Here is a 14,548-nt window from a genome sequence, read left to right as displayed (position 1 = left end):
TTGAAATATGTAGTTCCCATCCAATTTCAGTATTAAACTGATGTTACTTGCAAAAATTCCAATTTTCCCTCTGGTCATACAAATGAAGAAAATTGCAAGTAGTTTTGTCTCTGAACACAGAGAAAGCTTTCAACAATGACTGTGTGGAAATATTGATGGACACTTTTAATTCTGTTTTACATGTAATGCATGAGTGTGAGCAAAACACCATACTAACCACACACTGTGTTAATAAATTAATTATCTGCACTAGCAATTCCTTTTAAATCATTGGTAGAACCTATCTCAATCTCTCCGGTAATTATCAAAGGAACGCCACATATCTTTCTATGCAGATGATATTTTGTATATGTGAAAGATTTAAAACATTACCACATGTTCTCTTCACAACTGAGGAGATTGTAGTTTTGCTTCTGCATATCATGGTAAAGCAGAAGGCACTATTCAGTCTGGTGTTACAGAAAATTCTCACCTTCCACTAATGGCTAGAAAGACCTGTATAATGAAAAAAATAGGTAACTGGACTTATTTAGGGACAGAAGAATTCTGCATGACATATTAATGTAAGAGGAGCTCTTTACTGGGCATTTCAGAGCCATGTGTTAATCCATGGCCACATTGCATCAGAGAAACAGCCAATCTGTAATTATAGCATCATTTTATATTAGGGAATTAAATCTGCCTTGTCACCCTTTGGTCTTTCACCCACTGACTATGCTTTAAAGATTTAAAAGACTACCTAAAGCATTCCTTCTTACCTAGTGGCTACAATTTGTATAATTCAACTTTAAAAAGTTATTACATAATAACTATAATATAATACACCACAATCTTGATGAAACAAATAATCACATTTTGCCTTCTCGTGAAGTTGAAGGGCAGCATCATTATCCGTATAAAGAGAAATTTGTGTACTAAAAAACGCAGTAGAAATCAGTGATAATGTAGAATACAAGAAAGCAAATTGCAGAGGATTATGGAGTCTCATTTGGGCTTCAGTGATAGATTAAGCCCCAGCATTCAAAGACATTGTGTTTTGTTCAAGGGTGGAAGTGACTTTGCCAAGACATTGTGAGATAAGAAGCTAACTGTTATTAGTTTAATGGGAATGATAGTCTGCCCAAAGCAGTGTGTGCAAGTAGCATTGGAGTATCATTTTTCATTGCAGTACTTCTTGCACAGCACTGAGGCTGAGTAGCAGTGAGAGAGCAGCAGCCTAACAATTGTTTTGAGGGAAATCTAAACCACTGAAGACAAAGTGTTGCTCATATGACCACTGGCCTAACAGAGCTAGGTCCAATTTGCTGTAAATAAGCCCCTTCTTATCCCTCTGAAATTGACAATAGATTTTGGTTAATGTCACTGGATATGTCTTGTGACGCATTTATTCTTCAATACAATAGGCAGTGTATACCACACAATCTGCTATAAGTTGATTGTTTGAGTGCAATACAAGCCTCAGAGTTAGCAACCAAGGAGCTAGTTAGCCTTCTTTTCTTCGGGGTTTCCAATCACATGTGGAAACCATTGTGTAAAAGCTACTGTAACTTCAGGAATTTATTTTGCCATGATTAGATGCCGTGTAGTTAGCTGCTTCTAAGTGTGCATATTTCTGTGTACTGCCACTCTCTCATACAGATGTTCATGATCTGGATGACTTCATTATCACACTGATTCGACACCTTTGCAACATTATGACTTTGAACCGTCATTAAAAATAGCTTTCATCCAAGAATGTTATACTGCAAAATCCAAATGACCAGCCCTAAACCCCATGCAGTCCCTCGATAATACCCTTTACAGTATGACCGGATGTCATTGGTGTTGGATTTTGAATCTGTATTGTAGGTTATAAATTTGCAAGGATAAAACCAGATGTCAGTAATGCCAAATTCAATTCCTTGCACATTTGGTTGCTGCAAGCCAGTATTACAATGCTCATTCAGGATCTTGGCAATTCAAAGCCCATTGAGGGTAGTTTCCCCTCCAACCTCGCCAAATATACTGCTTTTCATTTTCACTGCACCAGGCATTTCACATAGCAGCACAATAATACAAGCCAGGGCAAATGAGTGAATGACTGCGAGGGTGAGTGAGTGATGAGTGAGTCAATGTATGTGTGTTTGTGTGTTTATGTATGTGTGAGTGTGAACGAGAGTGAAAGTGCGGGGCTATTTGTTAGGAATTTCGCAAATTCTCTCGCAAATGCATACAGTATGTGAATATTTAAACATTTAATTTTGCACACCTTCGTCATGTCACAAAAAGACGTAGCCACTTTAATTTATGAATAAAATAGTGTTTTCAATAAGAAACATTGGTGATGTTCTAAACAAGCTCTACTCTGCAAACCATGTTCCAATTAATAAGCATTACTTCGCCTGTCTACATGCACACTGATAATGTGAAGTGGATTTGAAATATGAATTTGACGATGAATGTGTCATACAGAAAATCTTCTTGTGCTTGTGTGCCTGTGATCGTACAGTGGGAGTAGAGAAAGGCAGAACGAGTCTGTGCGATGCTTTTGCCAGAAAACCCACAAGAAAGTACTAGAGTAGTTCAGAATTGTAATAAGCATGCTGTGCCACTAAGGTATATACAATTTAAAGGTCAGAAGGGTAGGCATGTTGCAAGATGGTGGGAAATTGGTGCCTTTTAGGGAGCAACTGCTAAAAGGCCACCAGGGGTAGAGCACATAAGGATTGACTGGTGTTGCTGTGGCAATGCTTGTGCAAATTGCTAGTAAACAATTTTGATTCAATTTTGCTTCAATTGATTCAAAACGGTGTAACAATGGTTACTCCTGCTTTTTAATTAATGTAAAATACAATTTGGATTTCAACTTTTTAATTTTCTATTTGTCACTCATTGTGGGGGGGAAAACAACATTAATTCCAAACACCAGAATTTAATTTGGAAAAAAGGGAAATTTAATCAAGGTGGAGTGGCAGCTTCTCTCCCTTGCAGACACATTTCAAGATTTTGTTTAAAAATGTCAGTATTTCTGTGAAAGAATAGTGCAATAGACTATTATAATAATGCTGTGAAGTGTATTGATACGAGAATATGATTGATGTTCATTAAAAGGTGGAGCTTATCAATAATAGTTGCAAGAATAACAGCCATGCAGGTATGCAAAACCACATACCTGCTGAATAACATGGGAGATGATTCTATCATAACAAGCAAATGGTTATTTTATCATCATATGACTGAACCATTTATATTTTAATGTCAAGACTGACAGACATCTAACACCCAGTATTGCAAAAGATTAAGGACAAGCATGCGTGCCACTGTTGATAAACACAGCAGAACAAATTAATTATTCATGGGATGCTTTCAAAGTCCATGGCGTCACTAGGTATCCATTGTTACGTCTGTTGTTGTGTGCAGCTCTTAGCAGGGCAGAGAAGATGGAGACGAGGCAGGCAGGGATAAAGACCCCAAACTTAGCCTTTCTCCTCCTTCCCATAAAGTGCATTCAGCCAAAGCTAATTTTCGCTTTTCTAACCTTTTTCTTTCTTGATTTTCTACATCTACCAACGTCCTAGACACATTTGACTAGTGCTGCTAATATGTGAACAATGGTTGGTTAATTTGTTAAACCGACCAGCAGATGATTGTCTCATATATGCTCAGACAATTCTTTTTATCCATTTATGAAACTTATTTAAATCATGTATTCTTTAATTGCATATCCATAGGGAAATATAATATCAACCAACTTTTACACTTAAGTAGCTGTTGAGTTACCTCTGCAGCTAAGTTTATATCTGATCTGGACTAGTGTACTGATCTGGAAAAGAAGAAGCCTGTGTGTCCCCCCTTAAGGAATGGTTTCACAGCCAGACACTGGGAAACAGCTCTAAAATACAGAGAAAATACTCTGTATTTATAGCAAGAGTGTCTTGGCCATGCGTGAACTGATGCTGATGACATTCACATGTAGCTGTGACGCCTGAGAGGCTTTAGTTGCTCTGAGGGTCTGTGCAGAGAAGCTTGATGATGCAAGAAGAACAGTTACATATTTTAACCAGACGAATACTTTAGAGGTATTTTCTTCATTGTTCTGCTATGAGTAGAGAAAACTTGACTGGAATATACTCGCAGTGATGTAGGGTAGGTTAAACATGAAATGTAATTTGGGATTTAATGCCTGAGTTCTGTTACTCTTCTAACCACTTGACCAAACTGGGATCACATACATTTAAGCTCATGTTAAATTTAAATGTGGATGTAAGCTTGTTTAAAACCTTCCAAAGCAACCCAAACTGTTTTACATTGGATGTAAGGATGGGTAGCTACCGAGGATATATTTCAGTTACTACATTACATACAGTAAAACTAATCCCAAGAGTGACAAAGCACACAAGTCCCTTTCAGGCGTCAGCGATGTAGCCTAGAAATCTAGATGCACCCTGGATCAGTCTAGCAACTCTCCGTTGGCTTGCGAGCTGGAAAAACCAAACTCTGGCCGGGCCAATCACATCGTGTATAGAGTCAGTGGGCGGGCTTATGGCTGCTGCTGCTGGCGAACAGTGGTCTTTCAAATCGGCTTTGGCCACGACTCTGGAAGACTTGGAGTTATTCTCATTCTTAAAAAAGGAAGATGTGTTCGGAGTTTTGCCAACCGGATACGGCAAAAATGTAATCTATCAACTAGCTCCGCTACCTTCTTCATTGCTGTGCTTGGTTGTAGCGCTATCCTATTGCGTGTAGTGGGAATTTGACAGCCAACCGTTTATCCCACCCCTCGGAGGGAGCCTTGAGCCCTGCCAATGGTGAGTTCCCATACCCAACATCTTGATGTTGGTCTGGCTTGTCAGGCTAACAGCGATGATTAAACACACAGCAAACTGGAATGCTTGTATAATGACAGCAGTGGATTTGAAAAGTTATCACACATGAAACATTTACACTGCTTAATTTTAGAATCCTCTGCACACTCAAATTATCTTGATTAAATTAATTATGGCAAGTACTTAAAGGGTAACTACAGTTTTTTTCAACCTGGACCCTATTTCCCTATGTTTTTGTGTCTAAGTGACTGATGGGAACCACAATCTTTGACATTGGTCCAGTGTTAACACTTGTGTTGACTTAGGGTCAAATTGACCTGTTTTCAATTTTTGTTTTATATCAGAAAATATGGGACGTAGAAATAAGCGCTGGAAATGTAAAGAAGAAAAATGTTACAATTTAAAACAAACTGTGAAAAAAAGGCGTTAAAAAAAAAAAAAAAAAAGGTTTCAAGGGTGACGGGAAGACCGCACAAGGGTTAAGCAAGATCGGTGAAACTTGCTCCAATGTAAGTTAATAGGACAATTGTCCAACTTGTATTTACCTTCACAAAAGTTCTCGTTTTGCCACTGACAGGCTCAGATTAATAGTCTAAGTGTCTGACAACATTATGGAAATGATTTCTAAGGAGGTCAACCTTTCTGTTAAAGAGTAAGATCCTTTTTTTAAACATAAAAACATCCGCGAAATTGTGTTCGCTAAACCCACCAGACTCGATGTAAATAAACAGTAATTTTAGCATCGTAAATTTGCGAGTTCAGAGATGTTTCTGGTTAAACAAAAAGGTCTCAAAGATGTTTTAAAGGTCTATCTGTGAAGGGATATTGTCCATAATGTTGTCAGACACTTAGAGTCTGTCAGTGGCAAAACCAGCACTTTTGTGAAGGTAAATACAAGATGGACAATTGCCCTATTAACTTAAATTGTAGCTTGTTTCGCTGCTGCTGACTGCAGCGATCTTGCTTAATACTGGACCAATGTGAAAGATTGTTGTTCCCATCAGTCACTTAGACACAAAAACATAGGAAAATAGGGTTAAAGGCTGTGAGCAAAACCACTCCCTAATGTATTAACTATAATGCACCATATTCACTGTCAGACATTTTATATGAGTACAAATTTCAGCTCTATAAAGCAGCTGAAAATTTTCCCACAATGCAATGAAGGAAGTAATGCCTGTACTTTTGATAACAATCCCACAATACAGTGTAATGCATATAATAGATGTGAAGATTACAGTTATGCAAAATACACCTGTCAGCGATGACAGGAAAATGATGATAAGGCCCATGTATCTCAACCTACTGCTCACTTTTGACGTCTTGTTATTATCTATGAGTGAACGAGAGAAACATTTCAGATAGCTAAATGCCCTGTGTTGGTACAATGTTAGCACTTTGTTAAAGTCTGTTGCCTCTGCTGCCAGACATCACGTGCACACCATGCACACTTGTCTTTACAGTGTTTGAGCTTTCAGTGGCTAGCTGGCTGTGGTGTTGGGGGGCATTATACCAAATGCCTTTTTTCATGTTAAATTGGTAATATTTGTATGCCACCTGTTGTCACTGGCCTAAAATTTACAGATTAATCCTGATTAGAACTTTCTCTTGTTGTCTTCCTCTCAACTCTTTAAATGCCAGAATGAAAGAATAAAATATAAACAAAACCAAACCCTTCAAATTGTAACAAGTGACTAAATTCTTGTTCCACAAATGGGATAACCCTCACCCCCTTGTAATGTTCGGCAGATTACTGACTAACTGGGGCCTCTCGTGGGTGAGCTGAGGCTAGTTTTAAGAAATCCATCAGATGTGCTGTCTCCCCACAAACTTTAGCCAATCAATGTACAACATGGGCAGTGATTACACATACACAGTCCTATCACTCAGCTACCAACATTTTCTTTAAATGCATTTAAAACAGACTTAATTTATCGTGAATTGATCCAAGAATATTTAAAGGAGATCCAGTGATGCTTAATTCAACTCATTATTATATATTTAAGAACAACAATCTGATCATCTCTCACTTTGGCATGACATTAAAGACAAGTGCAATGAGAACAGTGGATTGGACAAGAGTTGGCTCCTATGAAATATTTACTCTTCCTGCTTTGCCCCCTGCAATCTCTGACTGATTGTGACTGAGACCCCCTTTACAATCACAGATGAAAGATCAGATACTGTATGTATTAGACAACATGCAGTGGCCTGCCTTCTGCAAAAAGCTGTGTTGCGAACATGTGTGTGTGTGTGTGTGTGTGTGTGTGTGTAGCGCGTAGTATCTGAAGCCCACAGTGCCATCAGGCTCTCAAAATAGGAACTGCTACTTTCTTATAGATCCTCCCTCCCTCCCCATGTCTCCACTCCGGGCTCAGAGACTTCAATCTGATCTTATTTCTTTATTTGCCAGCAGCTTGTATGTGAGGTCTTTTGTTTCAATTCACCATCAGAAGACATTCTCCGTTTTGAATGCGTATCATCCGTGCGTCTGCGTGCGCGTAAAGGTTTGTGTGCGCGCTAACAGGGGAGGCTGAAATCTGGACAGCCACATCTGGACAGATAAGGCTGGTTGACAAAAAGCGCAGAGTCTAAATAAATAAACCAGCAAATGAACAGACTGCATGCGAGCGGTGATCAAACACATAGGGCTATAACAGGCAAACACAGCACACACACACACACACACACACACACACACACACACACACACACACACACTTGAGTAGGACACCGGGCAGAGTGCGTTCCGACGATCATCTCCGTCCCTCCCCTCAGCAAGCAGATTGCCTGTGACGACAGCCAGTCACAGTGTTGTGAGTGCGAGGCTGTGGAGAGAGACTGCATCAAGGAACGAGAACAGCGCGCTTGCATCGGAACGGTGTGTGGGAGTTGTTCTCTCTCTACCTGCCATTTTCATTCCTTCTGTATTCTCCACACTGATTCTCGGAAGAGTTCAGTCGCACAGGGAGTCCCATTACCGAGGAATTATCTGGCTTTGTGTGTGTGTATGTGTGTGTGTCTGTGAGTGTGGGTTGCCTGTTTTAACTACGTACAAGCTCTCTAGAACCGCGGCACTGCCGTTGCGGAGAAACTCATTGGAAATCTGCAAGAAACGACTGGCTGTTGTATTTCCTTCCCCCGCACCACCATCGGTTGCTTTTTTTGTAAACTGTCTTTCACGGCGATGGACTTGAGATAGTGCGTCTCAATTTGAGTGTTTGTGGCTGGGAGTTGCCGTCGGGGAGAAATGCGAAAGGATGCTTGGAAGCAGTGAAGGCTACAGCAGGTGAGTATCAGATTAAGAAAGTAATTGGGTTGTTCTTTATTTGTAACGGCGATTACGGTTTAATAATGTGGGTTGAGGCCAAGATTTTTAGAGAGGTGGATTGCAGCGGTCTCTCTGGGCTACTTTGAAGAAGACATCACTCAAAAATATGTGAATTTTACTGTGCCAGTAGAGGCATTGATTCATACCAGAGGCTTTTCCTAAAACTCCTCGGATTTCATTGTGATGTCAAATCGGCTAAAATATTCCTGAAGGTCCGCTATGATTAGGGCAGAATGGGTTGACAGGACAGAAAAGCAAACGGTGACTTGAGCGTGGTTAGGCGCGTCCTCTGCAGGTAAAAATGCATCTAATCCTAGCACATTCGAAATTAATTTATAGATTTGTTATCCATGCACATTTGACAGTGTAATCTCTTTTTGGCCAATTTTTCTCTGAGGACGTAGGCTTAAGCCATTAATCAAATGTAATTGTCCCGTGAATGTGAGTGTGTGTGAGCGAGAATGGGAACTGGGGGGCGTTATGTTATCTTAATCTAGCCTTTATTTGGCCACGTATAGGCTCTGCTGAGATAACATTTCTCATTGTGTAGAAGTGAGAGGCAGTCGATCCCCCCCCCCCCCAAAAAAAAAAACCCAAAAATGTTATGACATTTTATTTATCTTTAAAGATGGCTATCTGTTAAAATAGGCAAAGCAGGCTTCTGCTGCAACAGAGTCATGCATTGCATTGATCCTCAGAAACGACTTGGCAATTTCTGGGGTTTCAACAAGACAACAGGGATGAGATCTAGCTATATATAGCTTACACTGCGACTACACAGGACACAGGATGAAACTTGTGTGTTTGTGGTGCCACACACCGTCTGCTGTTTATTATTCAAGGCAGCATTTGCAGAGAATAGCCTATATGACAATTCCCCCCTGAAATGTTTCCCACTTTATTGTCCAGCACTGCCTCATATAATGACACACCAAAACAGTTGAGGCAGAGTATCAGAAGATTGTGTGATGCTGTGCCTGCAGACATTCATAAAGTGCTGTAGCTCTATTGGTTATAAATAGCCGGAGGGAGCGGACAGCCAGATAGAACAGAGCAGCCTCCCGTAGCTCGAGCAGCAGCAGCACAGCCTCTCCAGGCTTTATCTGTGTTCACCATCCAAGATGATAGATAGCTGATACACTTTGAGATATCACACAGATGCACGGGCAAGGGTGTGGCACAGGGGGGTTCATACAGTAGGTGCATTATAGCCTGAGGTCTTTGTTTCCCCCCCCCAGTGTGATGTGCTTTCCTTATTAAAAAAAAGAAGTTAGTATTTAGTATTTTCCCTCTGCCTGGTCTCTAAGTGTCTTTGTAGCACTCGAGAGGGATTTCAGAGTGAATTTATCACAACAGATGTTTTCCTTTAATCCCTTATACTGTTCACTACATTCCAATAGAGTTTTTTTAATTTCACTGACAGGCTTTAAAGGTCCAGTGTGTAATGTGTTTAGTTGTTCATTATCAAAATCTGTGTTGCCCGTTCACAAAATTTACCTCCACCATCAATTCCAAGTATTCCTTTTGGCTTGAAATTTTACATTTGCGTTCGCATGAACTGGGGTAACCGGCTGAAATACGTTAGCCGGTAAGGGACATACAGGACATGCTGCTCCGCCTTTCGCGTTTTCGCTGTCACATGATAAACTCACAGGTGCTGCTAATGCTGCTAATGGGTATCGTAGTTTCCCGGCCCCCGGCAAGTTTGAAAAAGGACACATGGAGGACAACACGTATTCAAAATCCAAATTTCAGGAGCAGGAGTCTTCTTCTTCGCCCAGAAAAAATAACAATGATATTGAAAAGAGCAAGCCTTTTGAAGCGTGAAGGCTACCGTAGATGTAATACTTACTTTGAACTGCGTGGTGCGAGAGAGTTGATTGCGATATATGATCTCAACGCTAGATGGGAGAAATTCCTACACATTGGACCAAAAACATCATATTTGTCAGGTTTTACTGTTGATCTATTTGATGATTTGGATGCTGCTGACGCAAGCATGGCTGCCTTGCAACAGCCAAGAGGCTGCTGAGGTGTGTGTTCCTCTCTGTCCAGATGCCCTGGCTGTCGTCATTAAATAAATGTGCGGCCGCTGACCTTGGCCATCTACGAGTTGTCAATAGTATTCACGTCTCTGCCCCACAATAAGGCTATAGGACCCAGTAGCAAAGACCCCCCCCTCCTCATCTCCTACAACATTATGCTGCTGTTGACATACTATATTGAATTACAACACGTTGATCAATGTTTGCAATAAGCCAAATCTCTACATAGCGGCCAATATAATACAGAGTATCAGATGTCACAGTAAAATTATGCTTTACATAACAGCATTATATTTAAGTATGGTTACATCTTGCCATGTTTGTAACTCAATCCTGTGCAGAAAGAATGGAATAGCAAACCAATAAGCCGAGAATAAGAGTGTGTGCTGCATTGTAATAACTTGTGAAGGAAATCAGCTTCACCATAGATTTGTCAGCAGTCCGGGGCAGAGGAGCAGTCGAGACAGAGTGGTTGGTGATGGTGTGGACCATGATGTCATTGCATGATGACTGATCACAGGCTTGCCTTCTCACAACACACTAAATGACCAATAGTGTTAGTGGGCTAATGCTGGCTTATGACGTGTTAGTACGTCTCTTGGAGACACTCACCCTGGGTGTAAAGCTGACACCTACTGCATTGACAAGGTGTTTATTAGCTCCCAGTTGTGAGGCCATGATGCCTACATAATTCTACAATGACAGAGTGCTGGGAGTTTTCACCCAGGACAGCAATTATGTTGTTTTTATAAGACCAGGCTGTCATTCCACTTGATGCCACTGTCTTGATACAATGCCTGGGGCTGGATAGCATGTTTATAAAAGGCCTGCAGTGGAATCATAGTAGTTGTTTGATGGGAGGGGGAGAGGGCTTCTTGTTCACAAGACACTGTTGTCCTTGGCGGATGTCTTTTGAACTAGATTAGCAGGACGAGCAGTCTGAAAGTTATCAGCATTTTTTGTCTTTCTTTCAAAGGTTCAGCAGTGCAATTCCTTTTGAGTGAAAGATTTTTCCCTTTTTCACAACTTGGTTGTCATGCATGGGACATGCCTCTGCACAGATGTGACACTGTATATCCTGCTGATTTATTTCCAACCAAATGTGTTTGTTCTTTTGTTGGTTTAATGTTTTTCAGGCATCTGGGTGACCAAAAATTAAATGTGCTTGGCTCCATACAAAGCATACTGCTTTAACAAAGTTCTGTTAAATTGTACTCATTTAATCTGGGTTCCTACAGTAAATACCACATTGTATAAGCACCCATTTTGGCATGCAACCAATGCTTTGCCCTCCACTTTACCTTCATCAGAGTGATTGTGGCTTTCATAAATTTCAGAAATAAATTTTTGTCCAACTGTGATTGCATTGCCTTAGATCTTGTAATGTTGGGTGTATTAACATAATATTCTATACACTAGTCCAGAATTTACACAAAATTGTAACCTTGTATTTATCACATCAATGATACTGGCCAGAATGCTTTAAAATACAACATTTAAAAAATCTAATTAAAAGCAGCAATGCATAGAAAATAAACAAGGATATCTGAAGTGACCAATAATGATTATATGACAGCATTGTTAAAGGTCTGCATTCACATTAGCCTGTATGGGCCATTCACCTTTAAAGGATTCATACAAAGCTCAAACAGGCGCCCCTAATTCTGATCTGCCTCACAGTGTTGTGAAAATTGTCTTGAGAGAGTTTCTACAAAGGTGCCTTGAGAGAGCAATTTCACCTGTTATGCTTGTGTCAAAAAAAATCAAGGTGTCCACAAAGTGGATTACCACGTTTTCAAATATCAACAGCCTGCAGAAATGGATTCTTGGCTCGAGCTTAGGACTGTACCTCCACAAGCCTTGACCCTATTCAGTCTGCATGTAAATACAGCATCCATATAGATTTTATTCTAATAATGCTTGACCATTGCCAGCATTTTAATGATCCCTTGAATCTGCCTACCTCTAGCTTTCAATAAAATTATATTCTCAACCATGTACATTAAATAAATGCACACTCCTGTGCCAAGGTTAGAATAGCATCCTGCCATAAACCACCTGGAGTCTCTTGGAGGATGCATCATTAAAAAAGGTTTGGTGGACGAGGTTTGGGTCAAGGGTTGGGGAGGTGTTATTGTGCTTACTAAATCTCCTCACCAACCCTCTGGAGAGGGCATTTGTATTCACTGCATACGGACTAATCAGTGACTATGTTGGTGCTCCTGTTGCCAGCCAGACTTAAAGCTAGACACCTATCTTTTAGATGATTGTGTGGTTGACGCGCATGCCACTCTGGTTAGCTGGTTGTATCACATCGGCGGAGGCAGTTTATGGCCTCAGACTCAACAGCTTGAGATAGGAGGCTAGAACTAAAACACCTGACTACAAGTTGCTGAAGTAAAGGGCAAAAAGGTTTCATGAAAACAAAAACATCAAATTTGATGAATTTTGGGTGTGAATTCCATGTCCATTGTTATTTACAGTGCCTTCCTTTCCATCCGTAGACAATGAATATTATTGTCCCATTCGATATTCGCACAGGCATTTATAACTAGTGTCTGAATGAATTTTGTTGCTGTGGTAATGAATGGTATTGTGCAGCAAAATTACAATATGTTGCAATTGTTCTACTGAAAGCTTCTATTCAGACAGTTATTCAGTGGTGACTGGAAACCCAATTGTGGGACAACAGAAGCTCCACTTATACAGACACACTTGAATGGAGCGTATGATATTTTCCATAAGAGGGAACAAGATTTGTGTTTCTGCCTCACCTGATGTCTGATGTAATCGCTGTTTGAATACCCTTTTGAGATCCAGAGTTCAGTGAGTTCGGTGTTTAGTTTGTAGTACTAGCACTCTCGACTCTCAATTCCTTTGTCTAGTAGGCTGACCGATGGATCTATTCAGAAGTGAAGTTGTCATTAACACCGTATCTGCTGCAGGTCTCCTCTGATTTTAAAATGAAAGACGCAGTAGTGCAAAATATGAAATATTTTTCTTTTTTTTTCTTTTGGGTATTTCTGAAATGGACCTGCTCAGGGTTTAACTAACCAATATGCAGACCAGCCTCTGTCTTTGAATGTGAACATGTCTTAGAACTTGTTTTTTCATGGCACTCAAAAAGTGTGATTAACAGCCACTAATCCCATTAGTATTCATTAAGACCATGGACACCCCTGTTCAAATGCTGCCACGGTATAGAAAGGCTATCCTCTGTGATACTTGGATTGTGGCATTCTCCGATCATTCAAACATTTAATGGGCTTCAAGCACATTATACCCTCCTTTCGTCAGATAAGTGTAGGTGCTTTCTATCCATTGCTAGTCTGCTCCCATTCATCATGTGATGCAAGACAACACGCACCTTGCTTTGAGGTATAAAGGGGCAGAGGCTTTTAGTTCCCTGAAAGCTCACTTTCTCCATCTTTTTGGTGCTCTCCCTCAATCTCGCTGTTACTTGCCTTTAAGCTCTCTCTGTCTGTCTGTCTGTCTGTCTCTCTTTCTCCCTCCCTCACTCTGGCTTTCTTTCACCCACTCATTGTCAATGTGAGAGTGAGAGAGAAAGGAATGACAGAACATTGTAACAAAGAACTTCTAGTACTGTCAACGGAGGGGAGCAAAAGTGCAGGGAAACAAGGGTTCAGATTTCAGGTTATCGACCAGACAGGGTGGCATGAGGAGATAGTTTGCTAGACATAAAGAAGCAGCAATAATCTTACCTACAGATAGATTTGAAAAAGAGCTGTTTTGGGTCTTGTAGAAATACTGGAACTTATGCCGTGTCACTAAAGGTGTTTACACCCACATTCATTATCATAATGATCTACATTTGAATGCAGGTGCCATCTTTTGGGATAAGTCTATAACTTACAAAATAAATACATCAGCTTGGATATGCCTATTGTCTTAAAAACATTAAAAACAAACAGACCCTGTCTATTTTTTGGAATGTGACAAGCAATGCAGCAATGCTTGCCATTTGGCCACCTGTATTCGTGTTAAGTCTAAAAAATATTCACAATATATAAACACTGCAAACATCGAGAACTCCAACATGAATTAGGGCTGGGACTAATAATTATTTTATTAACGTTTGTTCTAAACATCCTAATTTGCTCAACACCATTTTCAAAAATAATGACAAATCCCCATCACGATTTGTCACAGCCAAACTACTGTGTCAAAATTGCTTACTTAGTCTGACCACCAGCCAAAAACCCAGTGTTCAATTTATGTTATGAAAACAAGCAAGCAAAGCAAGCAATTATTCAGACCCCAGATGCAGCAAAAATATACAAATGTAATTGTTCTACCAATAAATGGCTAACCATTGATCAAAACTGGACTACATTTTCAATTAAACA

General features: G+C 40.2%; 1 protein-coding gene across 2 annotated transcripts in view; it reads left to right on the top strand.

Annotated features, from left to right (window-relative positions):
- Positions 1 to 14,548, top strand: part of lingo1a (leucine rich repeat and Ig domain containing 1a) — a 62,262-nt gene that overhangs the window by 27,427 nt on the left and 20,287 nt on the right. The window contains exon 1 of one of the 2 annotated variants that reach the window (XM_028586503.1): positions 7,628 to 8,094. The exons of the other annotated variant lie outside the window; for it this stretch is intronic. The gene's annotated coding sequence lies outside the window, so the exon portion shown is untranslated. Of the gene's footprint in view, positions 1 to 7,627; positions 8,095 to 14,548 lie in introns of those variants that run through there. 2 annotated transcript variants of the gene reach the window in all.

Source organism: Perca flavescens, chromosome 8, assembly GCF_004354835.1.
Source record: "Perca flavescens isolate YP-PL-M2 chromosome 8, PFLA_1.0, whole genome shotgun sequence".
Classification (NCBI taxonomy): Eukaryota; Metazoa; Chordata; class Actinopteri; order Perciformes; family Percidae; genus Perca; species Perca flavescens.
The sequence above is the reverse complement of the archived record's forward strand: the minus strand, read 5'-3'. Positions and strand labels throughout refer to the sequence as shown.